Source organism: Dermacentor andersoni, chromosome 8 (genome assembly GCF_023375885.2).
Source record: "Dermacentor andersoni chromosome 8, qqDerAnde1_hic_scaffold, whole genome shotgun sequence".
Classification (NCBI taxonomy): Eukaryota; Metazoa; Arthropoda; class Arachnida; order Ixodida; family Ixodidae; genus Dermacentor; species Dermacentor andersoni.
In genome coordinates this window covers 75,939,561-75,959,466 of record NC_092821.1, presented here as the reverse complement: position 1 = coordinate 75,959,466, position 19,906 = coordinate 75,939,561, and the positions used below count along the sequence as shown (strand labels likewise).

General features: G+C 44.0%; 1 pseudogene; it reads left to right on the top strand.

The window, feature by feature from the left end:
* Positions 1-5,103: 5,103 nt before the first annotated feature.
* Positions 5,104-15,963, top strand: LOC140212969 (uncharacterized; annotated as a pseudogene).
* The last annotated feature ends 3,943 nt before the right edge of the window (positions 15,964-19,906 follow it).

Genomic DNA, 19,906 nt, shown 5'->3' with positions numbered 1-19,906 from the left:
TTTCGTGCTGAAGTGTGTACGTCTGGTTGTTCTTTCCAAGAAAGAACAAAAGCCCGTGAATACATGCGAAGAATGATGTAGATGCACGCTCGCGCGCCGCTGCTCAAGCGCCTCCAAGCAACCTTTGAAAGATATGCGGCTGCATTCGTTTGTCACCACATTGTACAAGGCTTCGTTATGGAAGACGTCTCGAGAGGTTTCGCTACGTAAATAGCGCGGTGCAATAAGCGTCAGCATCTGCGGGCGCAAGAATGCTGTGCTCGATCATGAGGCACTCTGCAAAGCTTTAACCTTCACGTATGTATAAAAAAAGCTACAAAAGAAATTCAACCAATGTTAAAAAGAAAACAGTGCGCAAAAGAGCACCAAAGAAGAAAGAAAGACAGCTCTCGGAAGAACAGAAAAGAGCTACTCATGAGCTTATTTCAATGAAAAATAAACCAAAAGCACGTAAGGTACCTCAGCCGCGTCCAAAGGAACATCCAAACGTACAACTGGTTCAGCCATTTATCCTATCTGTCTCCTCAACTTCACAAAAGAGGCAAAACAAAGCTGTCTTTTATCTATTGCTATTTTTGTCGCAAGCTTTTTTTTTTTATTTAAGCTTAATGTGACATCATGAAGGTGCGTTATGTAGTCGCGTTTTACAACAGTTTTGACTTGTTATTTTTTACTGACATAGTACGTGCTAAAACAGGTCACCCTCTTAAGCAATACAGGACATCCTTTTTTCCAACGCGAACGTTCACTACTTGTGCTGTTGCAGCTTTGACCAACGACGTTGGAACCTAGTGGCAAAGTCTGCTTGTTCTAGCCTTTACGGCGCCCGGTGCGGTCATTTCCCTGCTATACACGCGATCTTTCACGTAGCCTCACCAGAAGAAGTGCAGCGCTGTCAAATCTGGCGACCTTGCAGGCCCTGGCCAATCCACTCTCCAGGAAAAAGCTTGTCCAGCCACGCTCGAGACTGACTACTACTATGCTCAGGAGCACCATCGTGTCGAAACCAGATGTTCGGAAGGCGCGCAAGTGGAACATTGCAAGAGGCGTCGTTCACGGGGCTCTTGAAGATGTCGTTGACGTAGCGTTGCGTCGTTAGTGCGTTGTAAATAGAGATTGATGGGATGATGTTTCCATGAAAAATGCCACCCCACACAATAAACGACCACTGGAATTGGTGTCATGTTTGTGCCAGGCAGTGGGGGATTCCTATCAGTCCAGTAGTTCGGCTTGTGAAGATTAGCTTGTGCGTTTGTGGAGAAATAAGCATCATCCGCCCAAAGCGCGCGAGTGAGAAAGTCCGGTTCTACTTCACAGTTCGTGAAAATCCAATTGGCAAAGTCATCTGTTTTCAAAATCTTCGCCTTCAAGTTTTTGATGAAGATGTACTTGTTACGGGCGATGAGGTGTCCTACTATGGTGCGAACATGTGGCCCTTTCCAAGGAGTCAGCGCTATCTTCAGTGTACTACTTATTGCCGAGTAACTCCACCTGCATTCACTAATTAATTCACTTCGTAGCCGTCAACAAACATAGGAAAATTGGATGCAACGCTGGTGTTACGGCAATGGTTTCCGAGCCCCTCATCGTCGTTAGGAATCATAGATGAAGGGTCTGTTTTCGTGTGGCAGCCGCCTTGCTCCCCAGGTGGATGACTCTAGTTTTCCCGACGCGGGCTCTCTGAAAGGCGCCTTGGGTAGCTTGGATGGGGGCTCGGTAACCGATACCTCAAGGGCACTAGTGATCGAGGTTGGGGTTGCTCATAGACGTATGGGAAGCTTTGACGAGTAGACAGGTGCTCTTCGATTTCAAATAGAAGGTCACCATGTGGAGGGCAAGGCGCTTTCAGCGAAAAAGGTGGGCTTGGCGGCTTTGCCACTGCGCAGGCCACTAATCATTTCGTCTTCGTAATGCAGGTGCTCGGACCACTCATCGCGTGTCTTTTGCTTCCTGGACTGGCGACTACGCCGCTGACCGCACCTTCATATTTACCAACCCATCTCAGCGTGGATGTATCAGGCGCCCGTCAACGAGCCACTGCCAACGCTTCACCCGTCTTTGGAACGACACACACGTCCTTGGATTACCCGCCACTCGCAGCAAAATGGTAAGCGCCATCGCATCCAACATCACTACTAGGGCCAGCTATAAAACAGGAGCAGCCACAGGGGGAACTTTGTGGGCTTGGCGGCTTTGCCACTGCGCAGACAACTAATCATTTCGTCTTCTTAATGCAGGTTGGTGAACGTTTCAGCCTCTTTGCCAAAAAGTCTAACAACTACTTCTTAGTACAGCTGCCAATCCCACAGTGCCTTAACGCTGTTCTTGCTGATTGTTTTCATGTCGTTTTTCACAGCTACTGCTACTTTCCGGTGATATAGAAACTAACCCAGGTCCGGATACCGCAGCTATCCTCGCAGAGCTAAAGAAGATATCTACTGGCCAGTCCAAGCTTATTTCTGAAGTTCAAGATCTAAAATCTCAGTTATTAGCGACAGACAAATGTATCTGACCTCGGCAAACGTATAGCCGAACTTGAAAGCCATTACGAAAGCCTTGTAACACTTAAAACAGATACAGAAGTTCTCCTCGCTGACGCAACTAAAGCTACTCGCTTAATTTCAAAACTAGAGGCGCGTTTTGATGATGCCGAGAACCGAACGCGATGGAACAACTTGGTATTCTACGGACTCCCTGAAACTACACCTGAATCGTACGCACAATCAGAACAACTTATCATTAAACATTGCCGCGAGCGTTTAGATATACACATCGACACAAAAGAGATAGAGCGCGCCCGTCGTCTCGGACGTCATTCGAACGACAAACCCCGTCCAATAATAACCAAATTAAAGTTTTTCAAAACAAAAGAAATTGTCCTGTCGAGAGCCCGGAAACTAAAAGGTACCAATTATAGTATTGGCGAAGATTTTTCTCGTGCAGTTCGAATTGCTCGCAGCCAGCTCGTTGCATTTGCCAGAAAGCAATCTGCCCCATTTCTGCGCTACAGATCTGCGCTACAAAACCCTGCACATCGGACCGAAGCGCTACGTGTTTGATAGCGTATCTGAAACTTTCACAGAAGTGTTATAGCAATCGTCCGCCCGGAAAAATGTGATTACCCGTCCGCAAACCATGCCAAGAAATAATGTTTGATCATCTGTCATATTCACAAATATTCGCAGTTTCCTACCTAAGCGTGAACTCGTGTCTGACATCATGATTTCTTCAAACAGCAGCATACTTATACTAAGCGAGACGTGGCTTACCCCTGATGTCACTGATACTAAAGTACATGCTGACTTGGCAGGTTTCCAAGTTTTCAGAAATGACCGCAGATGCACTCGAGGGGGCGGTTTCTTGATTGCTGTGGGCCCTAATTTACCGTGCACACCATTAGACATCGTCTCTCATCTAGAAATGCTATGCTTAATTTTTCGCTCATCGGCGCAATCCGTTTTACTTGGTGTTTGCTACAGAGCTCCGCATACTTCACCTAACTTTTCATGTGAGCTGAACAATATTCTGAGTGGTTTCGGTACTGTACTTCCAAATTCACATATATTGCTACTCGGAGATTTCAATTATCCCGGTATCGACTGGCAGAAACTAGCTCCCTCAGGTGCGAACCACACAGAGTTAAAGGATTTTATAGAAGTATGTTTAAATGCGAATCTCACTCAGTTAGTAAGGGAAGCAACGCGTGTTGCTGGCGTCACTGCTAATATCTTGGACCTTATACTAACTATGAATCCCAAGAGCTTATCACATAGAACTTACCTTCAAGAAATTAGTGGTCACAAAGTTATCCACACCGAGTTTTCATTCTGCTTTGAACGGCGCGAAAAACGTAAGAACACAATCCTTCTGTACACCAGAACACCGTAAATTCAAAGCGCGCCGCCATATTGATGAGCGCCAGTCGCGCCATCTATCCCAAGCGCCAGGAAGTAGCAGGCCTGGGCTGCCACGCCGGGAGATGCGACCCGGCGCAAGAGCGAAACTTGCGCTATTTAGCTGGGCGGAAGGCGTGTTTCGCGTTTTTTCCAATCTGTCATTTTCGCTGTCTCGATTCAATCAAACTTCAAGACCTCATGCAAGTCCGCAAGGGCCACACTGAGTGCTGTGCAGACTGCAGAAGCGAATACATCGGGTAAGTACGCTATTACGTTCGTACAAACCGCGCGCTATATGCTAGAACACATGTGAGCTGTAACATCTCCGCGTTTTTGGCACGTAACCTGTGAAGGAATATACAGCACTGTGTTGGTGCCATATATTATTAAAGGTTGCACGATAAGGCTTTATGAAAAGTCTACTTTTCAACATGCACCCCGTGGCAAAATTTTGCCTGTGCGTACGCTTTCTGACGAGTTTCGCTGAAAGCGGTGTTTCTCAAGTAAGTGCTCTGAAGCATGCAGTAAATTCCTCTTTGTGGTCACCTATTCTCCTCGCATGGGCGCGGTACATCGGACAGTTTCTCGCACCTGCAGCGCTCGTGCTGCATCAGTCATGCCGGATTATGCCATTCTCGCGCTTTCCAGCGCTCTACCTCCAAAACAGCATCACTGATTTTCCCGACGGAGCAGTAGGGGCCGTTGTAGAGACAGGGCCTCCTCCCCTGGAACAGTATCTTTGCTCGTGCCGGTCTTTTCGTTTTGTGCACTCCATGACTTTTCAAAAGCCTTTTTTAATGGTCCACTTTGAGTTAAAATATTTCGAAAGCATGCAGTTGCCGAGCATCACCTGCGATTCAGAGTTCCAATAAAAGTGTATCGTTCATCAATCCGTTTCAAAAGCTATCTGTGACATCCTAATCCTGTGGCAGCAATGCCTTAAAATCTCAATTGCGCTACTGTTAGCCAATCTGGTGCTGTTAATGTGCAGAATCCCACCATTACTCATGATTACAGGTGTGCTATGCGAGCATAGACTAATAATTTGGCCATTCTTAGAAGTAGCGCTTTAAGATTTTATAACTGCGTCTGCGACCTAAAGGGAAGCGGAATGGGATTAAAATATTCCAGAGGAGGGTGGGAAAAAAGAGAATAAAGATAAATATGAAATGCGCAAGTGCACCTGATACTAATATTTACAGGTGAAATGGCGGGTAAATGTAGACTTTTCTATGTGAAATGGTGATTCTTTAAAGCTTTCCTATTAAACCAATTGAGTACTGTTTATTTATGTGTCAATCCTATGTATTCTGTGCAGGTGCCTTGTATCTGCCTGAATTTCATGAAATCAAAGACTGGATCGAAGACACGAAGCACTGGCCTCCGGTGCAGGAACACAATATCATTTACTACCTTTTGAAGACAAAAGCTTGTGACCTTGAAGAAGTGAATGCCATCAAAAGCACTGAAGCCTACAACTATGTTGAAAGTGGCAAGGTAGGCTGCTTGCTTGTGCACAAGGACATGGCCACAAACTCCATTTTTGTCAAAGGAGAAGTCGAAATGTCTCAGGCGTTAAGTGCGCCCCCGCATAAAGCTTGGGTCTGCCTTCAGCCCAGTGGAAATGTCATCACAGCGGACTGCTCTTCATGGCAGGTGCAGCACATGCATGCAGCCACATTGGTATGCTAAATATTTTACATGCTACCAACCTATGCATTACAAAGCCATGCAGTTTCGCTGCGTGAATTATGCACTTAAATGCGATCATTTACCATTTGCCTAAATGCAAAGTGAACTAAATGTGAGAGAGTGAGAGACTATTAGAAAAACATATTTTTGCCGGTGCGTATACAACCACTGGCATGCTACTCTGTATTGAGAAGGGGAATGGGATTAAAATATTGCAGAGGAGGGTGGGAAAAAAAGAGAATAAAGATAAATATGAAATGCGCAAGTAGACCTGACACTAATATTTACAGGTGAAATGGCGGGTAAATGTAGGCTTTTCTATGTGAAATGGTGATTGTTTAAAGCTTTCCTATTAAACCAATTTCTGACAGGTATTTGAACAATAAATCCAAAACCCGCTGCTGCTTTGAAGTGCTGGGCATTGGACCTAAGATGCTGAGTAATGATAGCGGTTGATGGCAAATCATGTTCATTTGTTGCTCAAAAAATTGTCTCTCGTCGTGTTACGTAGGCCATTCAAGTAATATGTGCTCCATTGTCTCTAAGTTGCCACAGTTATCACTGTAGGGTTTAGTGGTACGCCCTATGCGGTACAGATAATTGTTCGTGTATGCCACGTCCAGTCGAAGATGATGGTACAATGTCTCTAATAACTAAAAGTAACTTGTATTTTGATTAGTCTCAGTAACGCAAAAGCTTTAAAGGAGTGTCTCTTATGAAGTATGAATTGGAACAAATTTTTTTCAGGAGCTCTACTTTGGAAGATGGAGTTTGCCGTCAGACTTGGTTTGACTGGCACGGCATGTACAGACAAGAGTGCTGAATGGAACCGTGGCACAAAGAAGAATGTAGTTCCAGGAGAAACACAAGACACAGACCTCAGGTTAGGAAGGCGAATACAGACTGGGAAACCTGCCCCGAGGTGACATGATCCTGAGTTTCAGAAGTTTAGGGACCATAATTCGATTGTGAAAAGCTTTGATACAGTTCCTTTGAAAGGTCTTGCATCAGCACATGGCACAATCTTAAACTTAACGCTAAATGTACAAGCTGCAGAAACTACAGATGAAATACTTGCACCCCGTAGTGTCCCGTCTCATGGCTTTCATAGTGGTGCTGGACCCGACAACTGCCAGTTCTGTACTGATTTCTATAAAAAGTATGTAGACATACCTCTCGATACATAGGTTAGACTGGCCAAAGGAACAGTGGAGCAACGTGGCAGTGTGTGGGAAGGCAGTAGAAAGGTCAGAATAACAGCCTCAGTCACGTCAAACATACCTAAGCGCAAGAAAACTTTGCCAGAAAAAGTACTTGCTTCCCTAATGAGGTCTAGCTTCCGAGGTAACAAGGCAACTATGCATGGTACACCGTGTGAAACTCTAGCCAGGGAGGCGTTTGAGCAAGAAACTGGCCTGAAAGTGGCAAGACTAGGAACTGTGGTGTCGCAAACTGAACAACACCTATCTGCAAGCCCAGATGGACTTGTTGGCACAGACTCCATTTTTGAAATTAAGTGCCCTTACACAGAAGACTGCTCCTCTTTGTTGGACAGCGGAAAATATGATGTAAGGATGGGAGATGGTGGATATTTTCTTTCTAAATCAGGCAGGGGGGGGGGGGGGGGGGGGGCTACTATAGTCAAGTACAATTCGCTATGTACTGTTGCCAAAGGAAACATTGCTTTTTTTATGTGTGGACAAGCAGGCGAACTGTACTGGTTAATGTGAACTATGACCCAGCATACTTAAGCTCCAGCCTTGCAAGAGTGCGCAAGTTTTACTTTTCTTTGTACCTTCCAGCCTTGGTAGATGACTCTCTCACTCAAAGGTCGACAGCACTTGAAGCATACGACATGTTTCTACGTACTGCTACTTAATGACAGTATGCCAAAGTGGTTAATTGGCAGCATATTGTTTATTTATTGTAAATATTTTATAAGCTAGAGTTCTACAGCTCAGAAAAACACCAGCAAGACATATTGTGTAATAGTTCATTTATTTTAATTTGGAACTTTGCCCTGAGGCATAAAACAAGTGACGCATCTTACATGTGCACACAAAGTTTGTTGTTTACAACGTCCAGCAAGGAATGATTGCGGGGCCATATATCCGTGCTGCTGGTATTACAGCTGTTGCCAATGCATTCAAAGCAGAAGGTGCAGCAACATATATGTACAATTTCTGGAGAAAGAAAAATAAATTTGTCCACAGATGTCGCCTTTGGAACACAAATATCCATCATTTATGTTGATGAGTCAATAAAAAAATGGTTTCCAGCCTTTACTTTTCAGGACACTGAGATGCACTATCCAAACTAGTGCTAAAATTTTGTTTCATAAAAACAAGAAGCTACACAGTGGTGACTCGCCTTGGTTCCTCTTTTTGATCATTTATGAGAACGTCATGCACTAGCCTTCCAAATCACATGAGCGCTTGTGCGATATGACCTTAAATGTACACTAGAAAATTGTACTGATTACAACAAAGGTGAAGTGAACTTTATTCTTCTTTTCAAGGAAAAGAGGGGACCGGGACAAAAGGCGGTAAGGCCTGACGAGGCCCCGGCACCCATACAGTTGGCAGTAACAATATAAATGTAAAAATAAATGTACATAGAAGGTGCGACAAATATGTCAAAACAACGCTACAATGCGCGCAGTGAAACTTAATTCGGCAAAAGACAAACATGTGCAAGGTAATACGCAAGCACATAAAGTTATACACGTACAAATACAATGCGTACATGGCTGGTGAATTAAGGCACGAAAACATGCAACTGCAGCAAACTATTGTTGCTTGTCCGCAACAAAAATAGAAAGAAACGTATTTATAAAGGAACGGTAGATACATTTTCTGACATTTGAATTTCGCCTTCAATCAAACGTCGTTTCATGCTTTTCTTGAACACATTTTTAGATAAAAAGAAATCATCTCTAAAGGGAAATTTGTTGAGGGCGTTGGGTACTTGAAAATTTAGCTTTTGTTTACCATAATTTGTGCGTGTTCGCGGTACACGTAGTTTTACCTCACGAAGGTTGTGTTTTATAGTACTGTCAGCAATAGAGTACAAACTGTTTCTATGAATGTATTGCAAGAGCCGTAGATAATACACTTGTTCAGCTTGTAATATGCTATGTTTAACAAACAAGGGTTGTGTACGTAATTTATGTGGTGCGCCGCAATAGCCCTCAATAGCACGCAAGGCTCTTTTTTGTAGCAGTAGTAGTTTATGGTAATTTGAAGACGTAGTCGTACCCCATACAAGATTACAATATGACAGTTTTGAGAAAAACAGTGCGTTATACATGGACACCTTTAACCAAACAGGTAAGAGTTTAGAAATCCTAAAGAGCAGACCAACAATCTTGCTTAGTTCAGAAGCAAGTTTTGAGATATGAACAGACCAAGAGAAATTTTCATTTAACCACACACCGAGGAATTTTTGAGAAGAAACCTGACTGATTTGTGTATTATCATAATAAATCTGTATAAAATAACGTTCCACGGTGTTGATCGGCTTGAAAAGAATATATTTTGTTTTATTTATGTTTAGTCTAAGCTTATTTACGTGTAACCAATCACGAAGGTTCAATAAATAAGTGTTAACCATACTTTGGAGGGTGAGTAATGAGCGGGAGGAAAAGAAAAGATTTGTGTCGTCAGCGTACATTACCAGATCTGGAGAATTATATATATCGGTAAGGTCATTGATATATGTAATGAATAATAGAGGCCCTAGTATTGATCCCTGCGGGATACCATGCATTATTGTCTGTGTATCGGAGGAGATGTTATTTGTTCGTACGTATTGGGACCTATTACTCAGGTAACTTTTCAACAGGTTCAGCGTAATACCGCGAACCCTGTAGCCACAAAGCTTCTTAAGGAGAGTATCATGATGTACGCAATCAAAGGCCTTGCGAAAATCTAAAAATAGACCAAGTGTATATTTTTTACCTTCAGTGTTATCTATTATTTTGTCTTTAACAACTAATAGCGCTTGTTCCGTGGACCTATCTTTTATAAACACATACTGTGAATCAGCAATGACATTGTATTTATGTAGAAAATTGGCCATCCTTGAATTAATAACGCATTCAAAAATTTTTGATAGAACAGGTAATACCGAAATAGGTCGGTAATTAGACAGTTTATTTATGTCACCACCTTTATATATTGGAACCACTCAGGCCAATTTTAATTTGTCCGGAAAAACACCTGTTCACAACATAAGGTTTATAATGTGTGACAAGACATCGCATATAGCGTTGCATACATACTTCAGGGGAATTACTTTTATATCGTCATATCGAGCGGATACACCATTCTTTAAAGAAAATATTAATGCAGCTACTTCTTGAGGGGTTGCTGGTGCGAGTGCTATAGAATTCAGTAATTGAGTGGTAAGGCCCATAAAACTATCAACCGGAGTATGCGTAGAAAGATTTCGTGAACCGACATTAATAAAGTAGTCATTCAGGGCGTTTGATAGCTCACGGCCCGTCAATTTACCATTAGTTGTAATTATTTCACTAAGTTGTGTGCATTTTGTTTTATTCTTCAAGTTATTAACCTCTTGCCAAACCTTATGACTATCATTTTGAATACGAGAAAAATGGGTTATGTAATAATTAGATTTAGCATTTTCTAAGTCTTTGTTAAGTTTATTTCTTAGTTGTTTCAATTGACAAAGCAGAGCTAGATCTCTGCTATGGAGGAACTCATGATACATGTTATTTTTATTTCTTATCCTTGCGTAAAGTGATTTGTTCATCCAAGGCTTCTTAAACTTTTTAACATTAATTTTTCTCTCTATTTGTGGGAAAGCTGCGTTATATTGGGTTAAGAAAATATCAATAAACTCAGAATATGCTGTATTCACTTCAGATATCTTGTATATATATCCCCAGTTAGTACCTTCGATTAGTTCACGAAACTCGTTCAGAGCAAAATCATTAATATCTCTGGTGATATGCGTAACAGCATTTGTTAGTCGGTTTAATCTGAGAGGTACGAAACAAAATATGGGCAAATGGTCACTAATATCTAAAGATAATAGACCAGATTCAGTGCGTGGAGGCTGAACATTTGAGATACAAATATCTAATAAAGTAGCCGTCTTGCAAGTTATTCTAGTAGGCAAAGTGATATAGTTCATACATGCGTAAGAAAAAATGAGGCTCTGCAATTCCCTTGAATGAGAATCATCTTATAATAGGTCAATGGTTAAATCACCCATTAAAAAGAAAGGTACTTTAGTAGAGTCAAGAAAAGTGAAAAGGCTTTCCAAGAACTCAAAAAATTTTGATTTGTTACCCTGAGGGGGTCTATACATAGCAACAACGATTATATTCTGTAACGATATAGCTAAGCATTCAATGTTGGGATTTGTGACTGTAACATCGCTAACCACAGAGTGCGAATGACATTTTTTAACGTATACAGCAAGGCCACCACCTCTTCCATGGGGCCTTGATAAACCATTGTAAGTATAGTCACCGAAACAACACTCGTCACCATCAGTGCCGAACCATGTTTCAGAAAAAACCATAACATCAAAACTTCCCTGACAGCTACCCTAGAAATAAATCAAGATCATCGCGCTTGTTTTTCATGCTACGGATATTTAAATGAAAAGCCGAAAAATATTTTTTGCACATACTTTTAAAGCTAGAATTAAAATGATCAGTATTGTATCTACTACAGGTAGGTGGAAGAAGCATTGTGATAAGTCAGGAATGATGAGCATGTTGCAAAAGCAATGTTATTATCTAGTCATCTTCGCCAGATCAGCCAGATCCTGAATCCTAACAGCGTCCATGTGTTCATCCTTCCGCGCGAAAACCTTGCCCCCACTCGTGCAGACAAACTTCCATGCCACTTCTTTCTTGCGGGCAACAGCAGCACGAAGCAGCTGTTTGTTAGTCTGCGTAAGATGCTCGTTTACATAAACGCTGTTGGTCCGAGATAAGCCGGGCTGGTCATTTGTAACCTTTTGCTTCCTGGCCTTAGCAAGAAACGCATGACTCTTATCTCTCCGAACAAAGCAAACCAAGATATTGGTCTCGCCTGGCTTGCGCGTTGGGAACCGGTGACACGTGTCAATGTCATGGCTAGCAACTGGTTCTTTAAGAACGTAGCCGGTTTTCTTGACTATGTCAACAGGGTTCCCGTTTGACTTGATGCCTTTCATTTCCAAGTTATTTAACCTGGTATACTGCTCCAGCTCTTCAACTCTCCGCGTTAAGCGCTTGTTTTCATTTTGCAGGGTTTCATTGAACTTAATCAGCTCACCAATTTCATGTCGAAGTGCCTTCATGTCAGCGCCGATTGCCTTTGTTTCGTCACACGTGTCGCTACAAAATTTAACACTGTTCTTCACACTACAAATCTCTAATCTCATTTCTCGTTTGAAGTCTTCAAGAGCCTTCGTAATTTCCTTAGCATTGCCAGCCATTCTTAGAGATTACATGCAAAGATACAGTCAAAGTTACAGTCAAAGTTTGGCAGCAGTGCACAGCAGTAGAAAAACTATTCAACAACGCCCAAGTCTCACCTGCGTAAAAACGGGTGGGTGAGCGAACCTGTACGCTGCTTGCGCACCGCTGCCAAACTGAGCTGCCACCCGCAATGCCGACCGTTATAAAGGCAGCCGGTACGAGTCTCCCACGCTGATTGGTGGACCGTGCGGCGATGCGCCAGGTAGCTGGGGAAGCCGGGCCGTTGAATCAGCGATCTTGACACTGTGTAGAACGAGATGAAATCTACGCTGTTCCTTGACGTAGACGGGGCAGTCAGTCGTCCCTCGGCTCCTTGCTCCTTGGCGAAACGTGCAGAATCTGCGTAAAAACGGGTGGGTGAGCAAACCTGTACGCTGCTTGCGCACCGCTGCCAAACTTCGTTCCCCTCCAGCCCCTCGTGCCCAGGAACCCATGTCACGCAGGTGTAGGGGATCGGAGTACTCCGGTGCTTCAATATCTTCAGTGCTTCTGTCGACACGCGACCCTTAGCGTAGTTCCTGACGGCTGCTTAAGAATCGGAGAAGATGACAGCTGCGTCCATGCACGTGGTAGTTGCTAGGGCGGTCGCCGTCTCTTTTGCAGTCTCGGGGTTTTGTGCACGGACTGTGGCAGACGCTAGCTCTCTGCCCTGAGAATCTACAACGCTCAGGGCATAAGCGTTTCTTTGCCGGTATTTGGCAACGTCGGTGTATCTGGCGTCCGGATCTTGCCTGTGTCTTCGCCGCAGAGCATCCACTCGGGCTTGTCTTCTTTCCTTGTGGTACGTGGGGTGCATGTTGCGTGGAATTGGGGCTATGCACAGGGATTCGCGGAGGTTTGAAGGAATTCTTTCTTTTCGGTCCGTGGTGGCTATAAAGGTTTCGCCGTAGCTCAGCCGTTGCAGCACTGATATTCCGGTGGGCGTGAGCTTCAGTCGTTCTAATTAACTGGCTTTGTGAGCTTCAGCTAGTTCTTGCCAGGTGTTGTGTACGCCTATCTTGAGAAGTCTCGTAGTCGAAGCCGTAGATGGTAGGCCCAGGGTGATTTTGATGGCTTTCCGTATTTGAATCTTCATTTTTTCTACCTCTACATTCTTCAGCGCGAGGTAGGGTGTGCCGTATGGTATTCGACTGGTGAGGAGTGCTTGCATCACGCGTAGCGTGTCTTGTTCTTTAAGACCGCTTCTATGGCTTGCAACTCTCCTGACGAGATGCGTGAGCTGTGATAGCGTTCGCTGTAGTCGCGGGAGGGTGGCCGCTCCGGACCCATCTTTGTGTATGTGTAGCCCTAGAACTCGTAGAGTTCCCACTTTTCGAATGAGCGTTCCATTGAGGGCGACGTTAGGATCTGGTTCATCGTAGCCGGGTGGTCTGCCTCTCGTTCTTGACTTGAGGACGAGGTGTTCGGACTTCTCGGGAGCACAGCGGAGGCCTCATTTGTGCAAGTAGCTCTCGATGGTATCTACTGCTTCCTGTAGGCGTGTTTCTTGTGTTCCAGTGTTTGAGGCCCTTCTCCATAACGTGATATCATCTGCATAGAAAGCGTGTCTTACGTCTGGTATCGCGTCGAGGAGGCTGCGTAGTTTGATCATTGCGACGTTGAAGAGCAGCGGCGATGGGAGCGAACCCTGCGTGGTGCCTTTGCTCGGTAGTCGGAAGCTGTCCTGGCGAATACATCTTGCATGCTTTCCTCCTGGCATAGCTCTGACTGTATCTACCAGAGTAAATCTTGGACTTCAGAGTGAAATCACTCGCAACAAGAAAAAGAAAGGTTATCAGGCTCTTCTTTGTGAACATCTATAAGAACATAATAGAAGGATCTTCCAAATCCCATGAGCACTTGTGTGAGATGACCTTACATGTACACTGGCAAATTGCACTTAGTACCACAACACAACTATAAAAATAAGCATAAAAACATGTCAATACACATGATGGACAACTCGCAAAAATAGTATCATGCAGGTTTTTTTCTGGCATATTTAGAATAAATATCGGAGCTCACGTGAAATCTCACGCAAGTCTACCAGGCTCTCTATGAACATTAATAAAAACGTATTGCAAGTCTCAGATTTTGAAGTGAAATCACCAATCCTGCACCTACAACTAAGTCATTGCTAGCAAGTAATGCTCTTGACACAGGTACTCCTCTGAGCAGAAGTACCACAGATTCTGCGATTAAGCTGATTTTTTTCACCTATGCATATAACTCCAAATAGAGGACTGCAGTACAAACATGACATTGCAAGCTTTCCCGGCCACTTGTCAGTTTGTATGTCTGAATCACGAATAAATTCAGTGTTTTTCAGTGAGCCTGTGGCCATATACTTTTGCTCATGGGGTACCTTCTTGAACTATGACATCACTGCGAATCAGGGGTGATTTCAAATTGCAAAGTCCTGCACAAACTACAACAATCTCATTTACAAGTTTCTTGTGATGAATTGGGACACTGTACTTTAGTATTCTAAATGTCTTAATACGATTAATTGCTCTTTCGACATGTATTCTTAACGAAGCAATTCGCCTTGTCCTCGTCACCTCCACTTCATCAAGCCTGTTCCTTCCTTGTGTAAAAGCGGGCATATTTAGGCGAACACATTTTGCTTTCATCTCTTCATTCAAGGTGAATCCTCGATCTGCTATTACTTCATCACAGTTTTCGAGGTAGTCACAAAATCCTGAATCCTGCACGATAAACCGATCAGAAGCCCGCCAGCATATGCTTTAGATACAAACATAATGAAGCCTGTGGGTGCTATGGCTACTAGAAATTTCGCAGTGTTTCCACCTTTGTACTGGCTGTATGTCTGGGCACGAGCATACAGCTTCTTAGGGCGCTGCATATGCACCTCTGTGCCGTCTATTATGCATCTAGTGCTCTTGTACATACTATCTTTGAATGTTTTTGGAAGTGACCTTTGTATGGTCTCCTGAGGTAGCCAGATGATCAAATGTCATCTGGCAATTTCAGCTAGTTCTCGAAGAACTCTGCGAAAAATTTTACCAACAAGAGATACCGATATAGCAAACCGAAACGCCAAATCGGCATAGAGCACACCCAGTCTAAGCCGCATCAAAGTTAGCAGAACAGCATCACTAATGCTTAATTTGAATTGAGTGCTGTCCTTATTCTCCACAAGTTTGACCAATTCACAGAAGGTGCAATAGCTCAATCCAGTGTAAAACTGGTACTGACTAGGCGGTAATGAAACTGTACTGTAAAAAAGATGTTTGGGTTCCTGCATCAACATTTTTCACACTGCAAGAAAAGTAGCAGTGTTCGTGCAAAATTCTTTGCACACACTCAGGTGAAACGTCCATTGGTACTATCGCTTGCTCGGGCTCCGAAAGTGGTGACACTGTGGACAGCTCAACACTATGGAGATTCCCTGCATCATAATATGTTTCAAAATAAAAATCTTGGGCTGCCTGTACCTCTTCAGTGTTTTCAACCACTACCTCTTATGTAGCAGGGACAATACCAAGCCGTTCGGATGTCGACTACTGCAGTTTGCTGTTATGCAGATCTACTGTGCTTGTAGCTCCTACTACACTTGATTTAGTGTGACCTGGTGTCTCCATTTGCGCTGTTTCACTCGGGGCATCCACTGCAGGTATGTTAACAGACGCTACCTGCTGTGATGTGTGCCCTTTCTGCTGAACATTCTGTTGCTCTTGTTCTGGACAGGCAGCTAGCTGCTAGTGCTTGGGTATCAGCATGCAACAACATTCCTAGGTTTCCACCAGCACGCAGAACATTGTCCTCTGCACTTTCAGCTTCGTCCTGCTTGTCATGGTCACTAGTGGGTTGGCCACGTTTGGCAACCAACTGGCGAGGTCGTTTGACTGGGCCCACAGCCTGCCTGATTAGCAGACGCCTGCCCTTCACCACCTGCACATTGAAAACAAAATATATGTTATAGTAAGAAGGGCTGTAGTTCTTTCCCATGCCATCATTGTTGCGAAAATATAAATTCTTCTCAAACTGAAATAGAACATACACCAGGCAAATTGTATCGAGCCACCACTTAAGTGTACAACATTCAGAACACAAGCCTACAGTACTCGAACAAGCAGCATATGATACTAAACCTGCACTCATTGGAAAATGAGGAACCACAGTAGCTATAATGTTCAACTACATGTGCAGTCAAAACCCGTATAACAGGGTGAGCATGACAGATGCAGGTGTTGTATAGTTGTTGCACAAACCATGACAGGGCACATAAAATTACCATCCCTACTTAAAGCTGCATCATCAGGGACCCCTTCGGTACAAGACAACAACCGCACCTGCATACCAAGAAATTAGCCCCACCAAATGCAGCTACCTGGTATCAGATCTGTTTCGCTTGTGCGAGGCTATATCGGACTGTTGGCGCTCCCTTAGAAAAGAAAACAGTAAAAGAAAGGTGGTGAGAACGAGCAAAATTTTGTTACAAACTACAACAATAATTAACCACCTTATTTTCCTCGCTATATGAATGAAAAAATTTTGCGCTTTGCCCCGCATAACAGCCCGCACGCAGTTTAGAGCTCAGGAGGCTCAAATGAATTCGTTACGAATGACACCTGCAACACCAGCTCATAAAGACAGGCGCGCTGCAAGAACGCCTTCGGCGACGAGCAGCCGTCGTTTACGTTTTTGTGGACGCACGCTACGTGACGAGCAGACTTCGGTTTACTTTCATTAGCAATAACGCTCACCAGCAGGGCAACATTCTATTGCGTACAGCTTGTTGTCGTTCACGCTTAATGGTCATGAAGTGCACCAGCTGCAAGTATCGCTAACCGCAAACTCAACTGTTCTGCTTAACCGTCGGGAGCTCTGTATGCATGAAAACACGAAAAGGCTTGCCTTTTTCTTATAGCCAAGGCGAAGCATCGGCACGGGATTCTGCTCGTTAGGCTTGTTGTCCAGAAAGTGCTCGGAGCAAACCTGCGTGTTACACATATTACGTTCGTAGGGCGCAAAGTTGAACATGGTACCAAAATATACACAGATCGAATACTCACTCGTGCATTTTCACTGGGTTGGTAGTTCTTCCTGTTCACTGCAGCTATCCACCGGTGGCGCAGCTTGGCATTCTTCGTTGCGGATGGAAATCGGTGCAGGCTGAAAACATCGCACCGGCACGATTCCCTACGTGTGTTGTGCTCTTCGCAAACAGTGCTAAGCAACCTGTTCCTTTTGCGCTGGTTGTTTTGGCATCCAAACACGACGCAATGATGCCCAGATGACTTCTTCTACTTTGGATCCGCGTGAACGGGCACATTTCCGCACTTTAGAATCCTGGAGCTGGCGCTTGCCATGTCTACCGGTCGCCGGCAAACGCACTTTGGCAGCCCAGTACAACATGGCGCTGGTCGACTGGGCAGCCCGGGTGCGAGAGTATGCGTTCGATTAGTCTGGGTGCGAGGCTATCGTGTTCTGGTCTATATGGAAAAGGTAACTATGACGCAATTAACAACCAGCTTAGAATTTTTTCCCTTTATTTGCAGCCCAATTTTGCAACATGCCTCTCCAGGAGAGCTGGGAGGTATTCAAATACAAAATACAGGACTTGGCCAACAAATTCATTAAATTTACTTTCTGTAAAAACCTACAAAAGCGATGGTTCACTAAGACACTAAAAACATTAGAAAGCAGAAATAAAACGCTTTTTTCGGCCTGCTAAGGTGAGAGCCTCGTCTAATGCGTGGCAGCGGTACCATACTGCCGAGAATGCCTACCTGATTGCTGTGAGAAACGCTAAGTACAAATTTTTCAACAACGATTTGACAAAATAGTTAAGTGATAACCCGAGAAAATTTTGGAAGGCCATCAACCCTATCGAATCGCGCGCTATCACTCTGACCAACGAATTTGGAGAACCCGTCGGTGACCTCGAATGCGCTAACACTTTTCACAGTGCTTTTAGCACAGTTTTCACAAAAGAACCCAGCACATCTTTGCCTACGACACCGGCTAGAAATCTGTCTACTTTGCCCGCTATCACAATAACTCGTGATGAAATTTTATCTTTGTTAGATAACATTAAGCTTTCTTCATCGACAGGCGTCGACGTAATCAATTCCATGCTGTTAAAGAACACCAGACATACCATTACTGCGTATCTGCGTATTTTGTTTTACCATTCACTCTCTGTAGGTCACTTGCCAAATGATTGGAAAGTAGGGAAGGTTGTTCCTGTCTAAAAATCTGGTAAAAAAGATTCCCCAATAAATTACCGCCCCCATATCATTAACAAGTGTCCCGTACAAAATCATGGAGCATGTCATTTATTCTCATATCATGGTATTTCTCGATAAAAATAACTTTTTTCATCCATCTCAGCCTGGCTTTCGAAAGGGCTTCTCATGCGAGACCCAACTGGCCGCTTCCATTCATGACTTGCATGTTAACCTCGATACGAACCTTCTAACTGATGCCATTTTCTTAGATTACGCAAAAGCGTTTGATAAAATGCCGCATCAACGATTGCTATTTAAACTAAACCAGTTAAGCCTGGACCACAACGTTCTGATTTGGATCAAGCAATTCTTGTCTAACCAATGCCAACACGTCCTTGTTAATAATCATACCTCTGACCATGTTCCTGTAACATCTGGTGTACCTCAAGGTTTTGTTCTCGATCCTCTCCTATGTCTAATATATATTAACGACTTGCCTCAACACTTATCTTGCCAAATCCGAATGTTCGCTGACGAGTGTGTAATTTACCGATCAGTTTCTAACCATTGCGACGCAACAAAACTTCAGCATGATCTAGGCCGTATCCAGGAATGGTGCGACGGCTGGCTAATGACCCTTAACCCGACTAAATGTAAACTTCTTTCCATCACTCGCCAAAAGCACCCCGTTACATTCCCGTACATAATTGCTAACGAACCCATACACGCAGTAACATCTTTCAAATACTTAGGCGTTACTTTGTCCAATGATCCCTTATGGCATGCACATAATACAAGCGTCATATCATCGACAAATAGAACTCTCGGTTTTCTGAAACGTCACCTTCGTAACGCTCCCCAACACGCTAAATTATTAGCCTATAAGTCTCTTATCCGTTAAAAACTAGAGTATGCGTCACCCATATGGTCCCTGCATCAAGTATGCCTCGTAGATGACCTTGAAGCGGTACAAAATCGTGCCGCCAGATTCGTTCACTCATCTTATTCTCACGAAGTTAGTGTTACCGCCCTCAAAGCGGTATCTGGGCTGCAAGCTTTATACCCCCGCCGACGCATAGCAACACTTTGTCTATTCTATAAGCTTTACCATTCATCACTTAACAGTGCTCCTTACATCACACCGCCCGCATAAATATCTCCTCACACTGGTAACCAACTGCAAGTTTCCCGTACACGTGTGAGAACTGTTAATTTTTCAGCATCTTTTTTTCCTCGTGCAGCCAAAGACTGGAACAGCTTTCATCGCAATATCGTCGTTCTCACCTGTCCATCATCTTTTTTCTGCCAATGTGACTGAGTACCTGTTGTCGCAAATTTTAGTGTTTTATTTTTTATGTACATCCACCCCTTATGTAATACCCCCTAGTGGGGTCTTTAAGGTAAATAAATGAAATGAAATGAAAAACCATGCAGTCCTGCCTGGCGATAATGTACATTCTATAGATGTGGCCGGCCTCACCCCAGTGGTATCAATGAGGTATTCGGTCAGCACTGCGCCATACATCAGCCTTGCTAAATCTTCCCTCGGGTGGTGACAGCATATTTCGAGGCATCGGGTCGGTGCAGAGCCTTCCAGGCAATGGCTGCTACGTCAGCCCCCCCCCCCCCTCCCCCCCCCC